Here is a 15,498-nt window from a genome sequence, read left to right as displayed (position 1 = left end):
TACCCAAAAATCCTAATTTCACCATAAAAAATCTAGATTCTAGGTTGAAATCTTGTTATAAGATGTAAAAGATTGAAAGAAAAGAGTTAGGAATCACTTACCTATGATTTGGGGAAGATTTGGTCTTTGAAAAATCGCCTCTTAAGGTTTAGGGTTTTGAAAATATGAAGAATGAATGAAAAATCCCGTTTAAGCCCCTTTTACTCAGCTGCAGGTGTCGCAATTGCGACCTGATCTTCGCAAATGCGAAGCTCGCAATTGCGAAGGAATAATCGCAATTGCGATGCCCTTCACAATCCTGCTGCCTTCGCAAATGCGAGGAAAGTGTTGCATTTGCGACCACTGAACCTCGCAAATGCGAGTAAATGTTCGCATTTGCGAACCTGCCCTTCCCAGACTCCCTTCGCAATTGCGAAGGTAACCTCGCAAATGCGAGAACTGCTGGCCCAGGCTTCTGATCGCAATTGCGATGAAAGCCTCACAATTGTGGACCCTGTTATGTTCGCATTTGCGATGCCTGATCTCGAAATTGCGAGATCAAAGGCCTGCAACAGGTTCAGTTATACCAGCAAAATTTCTAAATTCAAAACATCTCGTGGCCTATCCAAAAATTCTGGAGTTGCATCCAGAGTTCAATTCCACTATGTTGACACTTTCTGACAATCTTCTTAAATCTCTCCCAAGCTTCAAACACAGTTTCAGTATCTTTCTGGCATAAGTTATGGATCTCTCTTCTAAACTTTCCCGTTTTAGCTAAGGAGAAATAATTATCAAGAAATTTTTCTAGTCATCTCCTACCATGTTCTAATTGATCCCTAAGGCAAGCTTCGAAGCCACTGCTTCGCATCATCTTTGAGTGTGAAGGGGAAAGCCCTTAAGTACACTGCATCTTTTGACACACCATTGTATTGAAAGGTGTTCATAATCTCCTCGAAGTCCATTAGATGGTTGTTTGGATCTTCGTTCATCTTCCCTCTTAAGACACAACAATTTTGAAGAGTTTAGAGTAACCCTTGCTTCAATTCGAAATTGTTCGCTGCAACTGGAGGTGGTCTGATACTTGATAATCCTTGGTTGTAGACCGGTCTAGCCTAAACACCAAGTGGTCTCCCAGCACCGGGAGCTATGTTTCCAAACTGGGCTACAGCCAAGGGCTGATTTCGATTAAGTCTGTGACCCCTCTCTTCTTCATACATGCGTTGCGCATCTCTAATAGCTGCTTCTTCAGCATCCCGTGTAGCTTTTTCTCTTTGTTGGGCTGCCCCTCTTGCAACCAAATCCACATTATCATCATCTCCAGCCATAGTTTCTTTGGTTGAGGATTGCGCAACCTTCTCGATATTCTCAAGGAGGTTTCTTTCTTTCCTAAGCTGTCGCAGTTGTTTTTCTATTTCTGGCAATATGGGTTAGTATAGACTGGTTGACTAAGTCCATAAACTTCATTCTAGTGATGACTTCCTATTCTTCAGAGTGGTTGGCTCAGATTTACATTCGTGAGATTGTTCGGCATCATGGAGTGTCTGTGTCTATCATTTCGGATTGAGGCACTCTCCAAACCAAACATGCACACAAGTCTAAAAATATCATACGAACTTGCTCGCGCGATCAAATCGCCAAAATAACACCTATAACTACAAATTTAGCACCAAATCAAATGAAATTCTCAAGAACACTTTAAAATTCATATCTTCTCAATTGGACGTCCGAATCACGCCAAATCAACTCCGTTTCTCACCAAATTTCACAGACAAGTCTTAAATATCATAATGAACCTGTACCGGGCTCCCGAATCAAAATACGGACCCGATACTAACAATGCCTTATATCAATCAATTCTTAAAAATAAATAATTTTCAAACTTTTAATTTTCATCATAAAAGCTTTTCAGAAGCCTGCCCGGACTGCGCACGCAAATCGAAGAGGGTAAAAATGAGATTTTTAAGGCTTAAGAACGCATATTCGAGTTCTAAAATATAAGATGACCTTTTGGGTCATCACAAATATGGAAGGAGATCTTTGCGTGTGATTCTTGAAGAGAAAGAACCTTATTTTATTTGGATTTTTAATTTTTATATGTGCTTGACTAGTTTTGGTAAGTTTATGATTAATGGCTAAAGGTTGGTAAGTTAGGACTTATTTGAGACATTTATGTAAGATTCCCAAATTTATTGTCATACAAGGAATACATTTATAAGCAAAAGACAACTGATTGCTAACATGGGCCAGAAGTAGGGGTGGGCATAGTTTGGGCAAACCCGAAATGCAAATTAAAATCCGAATTTTTTAGATTTTTGGTTTGGATTTTCGGATTACGGGTTGGATTTTGGATTTAATTATTAAATTTTTGGATTTTGGATTGGATATTGGATTTGATACTTTAGATTTGTGGATATCCGAAAATCCAAATTTTTTATATTTTATTGTTAATCCATTATCCATATGCCAATAGTAACAAGTCCAATACCTTACCCATTAGATATTATCTCATAATATTTAATATTAATGACCGAGTCACTGTTAGAATACTTTCTATTTTGACATAGTTTTATTATTGCTACATTTTAATGGCCTTATTAATGTCTTTGTTGTATTTCCTTGATAATGATTTCATTACTTGAATACTTTATTTGGATGATTGCAGTGAGAAATGAGGAACTTTTTAGGTAAATTAATATGAATACTTTATTTGGATGTTCATTTTTGTAAGAAGAGGAAACATCTAAACTTATAGGCTCAAGACCGAAAATTTAAAATATGCAAACTGGTTAATCCAAAACCGAACTTGAAAAATCCGACCCAATCCGAGCTTATTTGGATTGGATTTGAATTGTCATTTATTTAATCCAAAAATCGAATATCTAAACTGAAATTTTCATATTTAATCCGAACGCCCACCCCTAGCCAAAAGCATCTAGTGTTCCTTATTATAGTTCTAGCAATGAAAGAAAGCACAAAAGTGGATGAGGGTAGCAATAGCCAAAACCAAAATAGAGCTCTTAAATTTTGTTACTATAGTAGCTCATCAAATGTCACCAAATTAAATTCCAGCGAAGAAGGCTTAGCTTTTAGAAAATTTTCAGGTTTAGAGTCGTAAAAATTTGAATGGAAAAATAAACCTGATCAAATTAGTAGTTGTGCCGAAATGCACTTTTAGGCGTTGAAATCTTATAAATAAGTAGTCACATGTTTAGATAAAAGGCTAAAAATAAAAATAAATAGTTATCGTATTTGGGAAAATCAATATTTTTCCTTAAAGTTATTTATATATTTTATTGTAATTTTACATAAAAAGAGATAAATGACTGAAATAGAATAGAAAGATGATTAAAATATATTTTGGGAAGAATAATTCAGAGATTACACATATTATGATAATACAATCATAAAAGACTTGATTAAACTAAAAGCGTTTATAAACCGTAAAATCAAAATATTTATCAAATATATAAATAAGCACTTTGATATTTATTAAATATAATAAACCAGTGGCAAATCACCAGTACACGAAAATCTAGTTTCGAAGGGACCGTGGAAGAAGACAGAAAAAGCATTAATATACAAAACATCAATTTTCAATCGAAGGGAAAAAACGGTTGGGATTCTGGGGTAAGTGAAACGTCGCGTTTCTTGTGACTTTTGGGTTTTGTTGGTTAACGAGGTAAATGGAAAAAATAGGAGGAAAAAGATAAATGGAAATCCTAGGCAATGAGATGTGCCACGAGTCCCTGCTTTATATTATGGCAAAATATGTAAGTTGTCACCTGATTTATTGTCCAAATCTCCCTTACACACTTTTTGTGGACGATAATAATATTACACACGTAATCTTTTTAAAGTGTATTTAGTACACGAATCTTTTGATTAGGTCCCGTAAAAAGTCCAATCGTATATTTTACGCGTTTGACTTTAGATTATAAACTTAAAAATATAAATATAAAATATAAAATTACAAATATGCCCTCATCTTCTTCAACTCATACCTGCAACACCATTATAGAGCAGGTTTTAAAAATGGAGACAACCAAGAACATTCTACCAAAATTTTCAAAATATTCTTTACCATCAAATATGATCATTAAGCTATAAGACAACTTTTTGAAATCTATGCTCCCATTCGAGTTAAAATTACAGATACAAAACCAACTCGAGGAGGAAATTCAATCAAAAGTTGACGGAATTGCGTGACTAGTTAGGTTTCTCCAATGAAGTCAACACGACCGGCTCAATCTGACCCACCCACTCTTTAGGCTCTCTTTCTTCAAAGAACACCACCGGTTCAACTCGCCGGTCACTCGCAACGCCGACACTGACGTAATTTTCCCGCTCAATATCCCTTTCCCTGGCATCCAGTTCCTTCCTCCCTGCTGTCGAGCTAAAACTCGAACTACATGTTCTCTTGTGCGACCACCAGAATTTATCCGATGACGTCGAGTCCAACGTGTCGTTTTGGCTTCCGTTCTTCCATAGAGTCGGCGGCGGCAGAGTTGAACATGGAGTACCTTGCTTATATGCTCCTGATGCTTTCAATGCCACGTCCTTTATCTACATCACAAATTGGGGGAGTGAGTTCATAGGATGGAGATGGAGAAGAAGGAGTTGTGACCCAATTAAAAAAAATTAAATAAAATTTGAATACGTGGCACTTTAATAAATAATCTGATAGCAAAAAATCAAAATTCACGCGCTTCTTTTGTGTGTAAACACGCGAGTCAAAAATGATATGTATTAGTTACACTCTAAAAAGGTTGAGTATGTAAAATGATATTCGTTATCAGAAAATGTGTAACAAAGATTTGGTGTATTGTTCAGATGGGTACTTATGTATTTTGATTATATAGACTAGTAAATTTGTCCGCGCTTCGCACAGCCTAAAAAATATTATTTAATTTAAGAAATGACGTTTTTGTAATGACTAAAAAGTAATATTGCGATAAATATAAATATTCTTATGTTTTCTAAAAAAAATAATCTACACATGCAAGTCTATAACTTCAACTATACATATTAACATAACATCAATAATAAGGTAAACCAAAACCAATGAAAACTTCACCTAAATTTTGTTATAAATAAAAAATAAATAAATAAAGATAGTCTTAGCCGCCCAACAACAAAGAGCACATAGTAAAAGTACCACAACTATTCCACTTTTCAGGATGTTATTTTGTAACAATTTCTTTATAACTTCGTCGTACACCTTATTTTGTGCAAAAATTCCATGTTTCGAGATTACAAGAAAAAACAAAAATTTTATCTTGCAAAGTCTATCTAATTGATATTAAGCACTAAATACTTAGAAAAAGAAAATAGAAAACACACTTTTCATTTTTTACATGAAGAAGAACATGCACGGACCAACAAAATTACTGTTACTCAAGCCAGTGATATCACTTAGAATAGTGGTCAGGTCTTTACTATGGCCTTTAAGAATCAGCACACTACCACGATTAAGCACAAGTATTTTTTTTCCGGGGGACAAGTTTTAGTTTCCTTGAAGAATGTCCATCTCAATCCGTGTCCCATAGCACTTGTATCATTATTAGAAAGCACGTTCTTCAACTTCATGTCGTAAAAGTGTGTTGGGCAATATTCTTGAATTTTTTAAGAATTGAAAATAGCAAACTTAGTCATAAATCTATAACCAAACAAAAATTACTCCTCATAAACAAATGAGTGTAACTATAATAATTAAGCCTTAATCTTAAGATCATCTACTTATATTATTGTTCCATTGTAAGTGAACGCTTCTTTTAGTAGATACTTATAGAAAAAAGGTATGATTTTTCTTTAGATCTTTTTTCTTCCCTACACTAAGTTGAATATACTAAAAGAATCTAAAATAGTCAAACATGTAAATAGCTCCGAAGAAAAATAATTAGTAACCTTTTCTTTGTAAGTCCTTTTCACTATTCAAATAAAAAATACTGTAATGTAAAATGAGTATATCACAGTACTAATCTCTGCACTAAATGTCAAGCCGAGAAAATTATACCTTGTTATCCCAAAATAGAGTAAAAAAGTTTTTTTTATTTAAATTTTAATAAATTAATAGTGTCTAACATAGTTCAAGCTTGCGAATAAAAAAAAAAAAGAAAAATAAAGGAAAAAACCTGAGAGAGCCAAGTCTTCTAAAGTGAATGATATGAATTACCTTTTTAGTTGTGTTTTCTTGCCTTCATATTAAAGAAAGACAACTTTCAGCCCATGGGATGAGTATATCAACAAAAACTTCGATGATCATTACTCCATATTATCAGGCAGGGAACATATGCAAACCAGGCAGATATCTTTCATCATCAATAGTAAAAAACAAATTTAAGACCTTAATTTTCTAAGAGAAAAACCAGAAATACAAGTACTGATGGCTTCAGAGAACAAAGGAGGAAAAATGACAACACCTTCTATAAACTTGCTCTCCATTCAAATCTTTGTTATTTACTTGGGATTTTTACTTTCCTATATACTATTTGAAACCTTATTATCTTCCATACTCAAGTTTCAATTTAATTACATGGTCATATATAATTACCAATTATATACAAATAAGTTTTAAATGAGTATCTCTTTATATTAGGAATTGAATAAGGAATATCAGTTATTTCCTTATCCCTTTATACTTGCCCACTCTCTCTCCGTCTCTCTCTTGCAAAGCTGAAGATTCACTTTGCTTTAGTTGGTCATATGTCTCTCTCTCTTTCTTGCAAAGCCTGAAAACTCATAAGAAATATCAGTTTATGATTTGAAAAGACGAATGCTCAAGGAAGTTAAAATTACAAAGCCTGAAGATTCACTTCGCTTTAGTTGAGCTATAACATATGCGGAGACTTTAATCTCTCCTATTTCTCTGTAGGATTATAAATTTTGAAGGTGTTTGACTCTCCACCATTGACAGCCATTAAAAAGCTTTGAAGCTTTGAAATCGAATTTGGGTTTTAAAAAAAATATTATTTATTTTGGATTGGGTGTTGTTGCAAATAATTAAAAATATTATTTGAAGTTTATATCTCAATTTTGAGGGTGTTTTGGTGAATATTAGACTTGATTTTGGCTGAATTTGAGATTGAAACTCGAAGAAGAAGAACACATGACATACAATATACTTACGAAATTGTAGTAAAGTTATATTATAATTGTATATAAATTGTATTCTGTTGTAGTTATATATTTTTTTTTATTTGAATGTTGTATGAAAGTTGAAAAATAGTTGTATAATGTATGAATTGTTGTATAAAATTTGTATTTAAGTTATCAATACTATCTTTTTACATAAAGTTGTTGATATGTATCAAAATTATATTAAGAGAGTAAGTTCTGATTGGAATTTTAGAGAGGAAGAAGCACACACCACAAACAAAATATATATAAATTAGATACAAAATATATACAAAAGACATATTGTATAAAAATTATATTTAAATTGTATGATATTGTAGATGTATTTGACTGGGTAGAAATAATGTATGAAAGTTGTAGATAAGTTATAAATAAGTTGTATAATATATAATTAGTTGTATGAAATTTATTTTTACTATGTATGTTGTTGTAGCTATTCAAATTTGCATTAAATTTGTAAAAAATTAGTTTTTAATTTGTATGTTGATGTACCATATATTATTCTTTTCTTAGTTGATTTATTAAGGAAATAAAATCAGAGAATAAATTCCAAATCATAAATTCCAAAGATAACACATAGCTAATATACTAGATGTAATGACCCAACTGGTCATTTTAACTTTTAGAACTCCGTTCCCTAAAATAAAATTTCTCGTATGTGCTTTTAATGATTATTGACTTACGGGGATAGTTGGTTCGGGATTTGAAAACGTTTGGGTTGAAATCGGAACACTTGGTTCCTTAAGTTAGCCTTAAAATGTCAAGTTTGACTTCGGTCAACATTTTGAGAAAATGATCCCGGAATCGGGATTTGACAGTTCCAATAGGTTCGTATGATGATTTTGGACTTGGGCGTATGTCCGAATCGGGTTTTAGATAATTCGGGAGCGTTTGACGCTTAATAGTAAAAAATAACTATTTGAAGGTTTAAAACTTCTTTAAATTTGGTTTGGAGTAGATTTTGAGTAATTAAAGTCCGTTTGAAATTCCGAGTTTGGGAATAGTTCCGTATAGTGATTTAAGATATGCACGCAAAAATTCGTGTCATTCCGAGTAGTTTAAGTATATTTCGGCGCATTGGAAGTAAATTGAAGAACTTGAAATTCTTAAATTTGAATCAATTTGGTTTAGGGTATGATTCTTAGATTTGATGTTGTTTTACGCGTTCCGAGAGTTCGAGCAAGACCGTTTTATGATTTCAAACCTGTTGGTATGTTCGGGCGGGCCCCCGGGGGTCCCGAGTGTTAACCGGACGAGGCTTGGACCAATTTTGGACTTGTGAGAAAAATGCTCAAGCTTTTTGCTTCTGGTACGTTCGCACCTATGCTTGGACAGCCGCAGGTGCGAGCTTCAATCGCAGAAGCGGAAGGGGGAAACAAGGCCTGCCATCGCACGTGAAGAACATTGGGCGCATCTACGAACGCGCAGGTGCGAGAATTTTTGCGCAGATGCGACCGTGGCCCAGGCGAGTGGAACTCGCACCTGTGAGGAATTTCCGCAGGTGCGAAAGCCGCAGGTGCGGTACCCCTTCCGCAGGTGCGAAACCACTGCTTGGCAGAATGGTTAAAAATCGGGGCTCAAATATTTTGAGCCCATTTTTCCTCCATTTTCGGGCGATTTCAGAGTTTTTGAGAAGAGAGTTCAACTAGCAATTGAAAGGTAAGTTAATTCCACACTCCTTGAGTTAAATACATAGATTATAGGCAGATTATAACTAGTAAATCTTAGAAATCAAGGGTTTAGGTGAAAAACCTAGATTTTTATAAAAATGAGATTTTAACCACGAAAATGGTTATGGAATTGGATAGAAATTATATATTTTAGTACTTGAGATTATGGGTAACGTTTTCATCCGAAATTTTTCCAGAATCCGGGCACGTAGGCCCGGGGTGAATTTTAGAAATTTTATCATTTTGGATAGAGTAATTTATTTAATAGATGAATTTCGAATTATTGAATATATATTAATTATTTTATATAACTTTTGAATAGTTTCGGATTTTTCGGCATTGAATCGAGAATTTTACGCGATGCGATAATCGGAAAGTGGACTTTGAGACGAGGTAAGTCTCTTGTCTAATCTTGAGAGGGAAAAATTACCCCATAGGGATTAAATTGAATAATTGTTGCTAATTACGGGGGCTACGTACGCACGAGGTGACGAGAGTCCGTGCGTAGCTACTATAAATGCTAAAGTCCGGGTAGTTTAGGACTCAAAGCATGAATTACTTGTGTAAATTGTATTCCTTGATTAATTAATATTAATTGATATATATATATATATGAAAATATTGTGAATTGTTAGATAAAGTCATTAAAGGATGAAAATCTCATATGCTTGATTTTCTGTTTAAATCAATTAATTATTAAAAGAAATTGATCTCCTCCCGAATTTATCTCATAATAAATATACTCTCCTTCCGAAGGTACATAAGAAAATGTCCTCCTTTCTTGTGGAGCGGGCCGAACGCCTCGGCAGGATAGATGCATCTATGGATCGCGCCACATGTCCCTCGGCAGTATACACGACACTCTGAATCGGGTCGTATGTCCTCGGCAGAAATCGTGCTTAATAATAATAATTACATGATACTTAAATAGTTATTCAGCTTGCGAAGCTAATTGATAAATTGAAAAATCCTTAGAATTTAATGAATTATTATTCTTGCTTGTTAAAGAATAAATTGTTATTCCGGTAAATGATATTTAATTGATAAATTAGAAATTATTTGAATTGACAAGATTTAATTTACATATTGAGAATTGTTGCATTTGAAGGAATTTGATTATTTCCGCTGATTAAATAAATTATTTTAAAATTTATAAATCATGCTGATTTAAATATCCTAGTTTTATTTCAATTACTATTATTGACCCATAGTGAGTGTCAAAGTCGGCCATCTCGTCTCTACCACTTCGAGATTAGGCTTGATACTTACTGGATACATGTTGTTTACGTACTCATACTGCACTTGCTGCACATATTTTTTGTGCAGGACTTGAGGCAAGTACTAGTGGGGGACCTATCGTCTTACACCCACGTTATCCAGGGGCATAGTGGTGAGCTGCACTTTCTGAGCCGTTCTGCAGCTACTAGTGTCTCTCCTTGTATTTTCATTCTGTCTATTTTTATTTCAGACAATATTTGAAGTTTTGTATAATCTACTTGATGCTCATACACTTGTGACACCAGGTCTTGGCACACACATTGGTAGAATTTGGGTTTTATAATTTTTTTTGTTTTAAATTTTGTCAGTATATGCTTAATTTATTAAGTTGGCTTGCCTAGCTGTAGTGTTGGGCGCCATCATGAACTTTAGGTGAAATTGGGTCGTGACAACATGGTATTAGAGCCCTAGGTTCACGTAGGTCTCACAAGTTATTAGCAGGCCTAATAGAGTCTTGCGGATCGGTACGAAGACGCCTGTACTTATCTTCGAGAGGCTATAGGGTGTTAGAAAATTTCCTTTCTTCATATTCCATCGTGCAATTGATGTAGTTCTAAATATCCTTCTCTTATTCTCTTACAGATGGTGAGAACGCGCTCGAATGAAGTTCCAGACCTGGGAAGAGCTACTCCCCCAGTTGCTAGAGGCCGAGGCCGAGGGAGGGCTCCAACCCGTGGTAGAGGGTGAGGACATCCCAAGACTGTTCCAGTTATGCCACTAGTGGGTCCAGCAGAGAATCCCATTATTGAGGAGCAGGGTGAGGTACCTGTGGCAAAGCCAGCTCCGGTGGATTTCACATCTGCACCGGGATTTTAGGATGTCATGGGTCGTATGCTGCGGTTCATGGATAATATGACTCATGCCGGTTTATTTTCGGCAGACCCAGCCACATCTCAGGCGGGCGGGGGAGCACAGACCCCTACCGCGCAGGCTCATGGACAGGCAACTGTTGTATATCAGACCCAGGGTGCACTACTCATGGGTGGAGCCTAGCCAGTGGCAGCAGTTACACCTGAGCCCAAGCCAGCTGTAGCCGCCGATCCTCAGAAGCTATTGGACCGATGGACTAGACTACATCCTCCTGTCTTTGGGGGTGAGCGACATGAGGATCCACAGGACTTCATTGATCGTTGTAGGGACAGACTGCACAACATGAGGATATTAGAGTCTCACGGGGTAGACTTTGCTACTTTTCAGCTAGAGGGCAGAGCCCGTAGATAATGGCAGTCTTATGTTTTTGGCAGACCAGTAGATTCTCCTCCCATGACTTGGGACAGGTTCACCCGTATCTTCCTGGACAGGTATATTCCACCCTCCCAGAGGGAAGAGTTGTGGTTTCAGTTTGAGCAGCTCCAGCAGGGTCAGATGTCAGTGACTGATTATGAGGTGAGGTTTTCTGAATTATCTCGCCATGCACTTATGATACTCCCTACTGAGGCGGAGAGAGTGCGGAGGTTTGTAGCCTATTTACATACTGGTATTCAGGCCACTATGGCTCGAGATATGGATATGGGTACTTCTTATGAGCGAGTTGTGGAGATAGCCCGGAGGATTGAGGGTGTGCATCAGCGAAGCCGAGAGCAGATTATGAGAGATAAGCGGTTCAGGTACTCTGGAGAGTTCAGAGGTGCTCTGTCTGGGGGAAGAGGTCAGTTTGTGAGGGGGCAGTCTAGCAGACCCCCATTTCCAGCACCACCACCTCTCGAGGTGCTCCAGTGCAACCTTATCTCAGTGCTATACCAGAGAGTTCCTACCGCCCACCAGCTATTCAGGGGCCTCCCAGTGGGTATTCAGGTCCCCAGGGCTAGACTCTTAGTCAGCAGCCCATCGCACCGAAGAGTTATTACGAGTGCGGGGATCCCAGTCACATGTGGAGGTTTTGCCCCAGGCTTCGGGGTAGACCAGTACAGCAGGGTCAACAGCCTATGCTTACCGGACCAGTTGCTCCACCAGTAGTCCGACCACCAAGAGGTGGAGGACAGGTGGGTAGGGGTCATCCTATAGGTGAAGGTCAGCCAGGCGGAGGCCAGCCAGTTGGCGTTCCAGCTCGGTTCTATGCTTTTCCGGCTAGACCAGATGCAGAGGCCTCAGATGCTGTGATTACAAGTATTATTTATGTTTGCCGCAAAGATGCCTCAGTATTATTTGATACAGGATCCACGTATTCATATGTGTCATCTCTATTTGCTCCATTCCTGGGTGTTTCTTGTGAGTCCTTGAGTACTCTTGTTTACGTGTCCACTCCTGTAGGCGATTCTGTTATTGTGAGCCGGATCTACCGCTCTTGTATTGTTACATTCTGTGGTTATGAAACTAGAGCAGATCTCTTATTGCTCGAGATGATCGACTTTGAAATTATTTTGGGTATGGACTGGTTATCTCCATATCATGATATTCTAGATTGCCATGCCAGAACTGTCACCTTGGCTATTCCATCTTTGCCTAGGCTGGAGTGGAAGGGTTCGTCGGTTAGTTTATTTAATCGAGTTATTTCTTTTATAAAGGCTCAACACGTGGTTGAGAAGGGTTGTTTGGCTCATCTAGCCTATGTTCGGGATACTACTGCAGAGACTCCGGCTATTGATTTAGTGCCAGTAGTTCGAGAGTTCTCCGATGTATTTCCTTCGGATCTTCCAAGTATGCTACATGATCATGATATTGATTTCTGTATTGACTTGGCTCCAGATATTCAGCCTATATCTATCCCACCGTATCGCATGGCTCCGAAAGAATTGAAAGAACAACTTGAAGAGTTACTAGCCAAAGGGTTCGTCAGACCGAGTGTATCGCCTTGGGGTGCACCGGTATTATTTGTGAAAAATAAGGATGGAACAATGCGAATGTGTATTGATTATCGTCAATTGGACAAAGTTACTATTAAGAACAAGTACCCGTTGCCGCATATTGATAATCTATTTGACCAGTTACAGGGTGCTAGGGTGTTCTCTAAGATCGACTTGAGGTCGGGGTATCATCAGTTGAAGATTCGAGATTCGGATATTCCGAAAACTGCTTTCCGTACTAGATATGGTCATTATAAGTTTCTGGTAATGTCTTTTGGTTTAACTAATGCCCCGACAGCGTTTATGGATTTGATGAACAGGGTATTCAGGCCATATATTGATTCATTTGTCATTGTCTTCATCGATGGCATTTTGATCTACTCGCGCAGTAAGGAGGAACATGAGCAGTATATGAGAGTAGTGCTTCAGACATTGCGGGAACAAAATCTATATGCTAAGTTCTCTAAATGTCAGTTTTGGCTAGAGTCTATAGTATTTTTGGGACATATTATATCGGGCGAAGGTATTAAAGTTGATCCTAAAAAGATTGAGGCCGTTCAGAATTGGCATCGTCCCACTTCGGCGACTGAGATCAGGAGTTTTCTGGGTTTAGCAGGTTATTATCACCGGTTTATGGAAGGTTTTTCATCTATTACAGCACCTTTGACCGAATTAACCCAGAAGGGTGTTCAGTTCCGATGGTCCGATGATTATGAGTCAAGCTTTCAGAAACTCAAGACAACATTGACTACAACACCAGTGTTAGTGTTACCTTTCGGTTCGGGGATGTATACAGTGTATTGCGACGCTTCACGCGTTGGTTTGGGTTGTGTATTTATGTAGGAAAGGCGAGTTATTGCATATGCTTCACGTCAGTTGAATCCCCACGAGCAGAATTATCCGGTACATGATTTGGAGTTAGTTGCGATTGTTCACGCCCTTAAAATTTGGAGGCATTATCTTTATGAGGTGTCCTATGAAGTTTATACTGATCATCACAGTTTGCAGCATTTGTTCAAGCAGAGGGACTTAAATTTAAGGCAGCGCAGATGGCTGGAATTACTAAAAGATTATGATATTACTATCCTATATCATCCAGGTAAAGCAAATGTAGTTGCAGATGCCTTGAGTAGAAAGGCGGAGAGTATGGGTAGTTTGGCTTTCATTTCAGCAGAAGAGAGGCCATTAGCTTTGGATATCCAGTCTTTGGCCAACAGACTTGTGCGGTTAGATATTTCAGAGCCCAGCCGAGTTCTTGCATGTGTCGTAGCTTAGTCTTCACTATTTGAGCAGATCAAGGCTCGCCAGTATGATGACCTACACTTAATGGTTCTTCGAGAAACGGTACTACAAGGTGGTGCCAAGGAAGTCACTATTGGTGCAGATGGTGTTCTGCGACTCCAGGATCGTCTGTGTGTTCCCAATGTGGATGAATTGAGGAAAAAGATTCTGGAGGAGGCACACAGTTCTCGGTATTCTATTCATCCAGGTGCTACGAAGATGTATCGTGACTTGAGGCAGCATTATTGGTGGCAACAAATGAAAAAGAACATAGTTGAGTATGTAGCTAGGTGTCTAAATTGCCAGCAAGTTAAATATGAGCACCAGAGGCCAGGTGGCCTACTTCAGCAGATGACTATACCGGAATAGAAATGGGAACGCATCACTATGGACTTTGTAGTTGGGTTGCCGTGGACCTTGAGGAAGTTTGATGCAGTTTGGGTGATTGTTGACAGGTTGACCAAGTCGGCACATTTTATTCCTGTTGTGACTACGTATACTTCAGAGAAGTTGGCCTAGATTTATATTCAAGAGATAGTTCGGTTGCATGGTGTGCCAATTTCTATCATATCAGATAAAGGTCCTCAGTTTACTTCACATTTCTGGAGAGCAGTACAGAGTGAGTTGGGGACCCGTGTAGAGCTCAGCACAACCTTTCATCCGCAGACCGGCAGGCAGTCAGAGCGGACAATTCAGATTTTAGAGGATATGCTCAGGGCATGTGTGATTGATTTTGGAGGTCAGTGGGATCGTTTCTTGCCTTTGGCCGAGTTTGTTTATAATAACAGTTACCAATCCAGCATCGAGATTGCTCCATTTGAGGCTTTATATGGCCGTCGATGCCGTTCACCTATCGGATGGTTTGAGCCCGATGAGGCTAAGTTATATGGTACTGATTTGGTGAGGGATGCCTTGGAAAAGGTGAAGTTGATTTAGGAGCGACTTCGTACATCACAGTCCAGACATAAGAGTTACGCGGATCAGAAAGCGCGTGATATATCATTTATGGTAGGCGAAAAAGTTCTCTTGAAGGTTTCACCGATGAAGGGAATTATGAGATTCGGGAAGAAGGGCAAGTTGAGCCCAAGGTTTATAGGCCTATTTGAGGTGTTGAGACGAGTTGGGGAGGTTGCTTATGAGCTTGCATTGCCTCCTAGACTATCGGGAGTTCATCCAGTTTTCCATGTATCTATGCTCCGAAAGTATCATGCTGACTTATCACATGTGTTGGACTTCAGCACAGTTCAGCTAGATCAGAGTTTGGGTTATGAAGAAGAGCCATTTGCCATTATTGATAAACAAGTTCGCCAGTTGAGGTCCAAGAGGATTTCTGCAGTAAAGGTCCAGTGGATGGGCCAACCAGTCGAGGAAGC

The 15,498-nt window shown here is 38.0% G+C and overlaps 1 non-coding gene across 1 annotated transcript; it reads left to right on the top strand.

Annotated features, from left to right (window-relative positions):
• The first annotated feature begins 635 nt into the window (after positions 1-635).
• Positions 636-742, top strand: LOC142170008 (small nucleolar RNA R71). The gene has a single exon (XR_012699627.1). It is a non-coding gene; the product is annotated as a small nucleolar RNA R71 (small nucleolar RNA).
• The last annotated feature ends 14,756 nt before the right edge of the window (positions 743-15,498 follow it).

Source organism: Nicotiana tabacum, chromosome 15, assembly GCF_000715075.1.
Source record: "Nicotiana tabacum cultivar K326 chromosome 15, ASM71507v2, whole genome shotgun sequence".
Lineage (NCBI taxonomy): Eukaryota > Viridiplantae > Streptophyta > Magnoliopsida > Solanales > Solanaceae > Nicotiana > Nicotiana tabacum.
The sequence above is the reverse complement of the archived record's forward strand: the minus strand, read 5'-3'. Positions and strand labels throughout refer to the sequence as shown.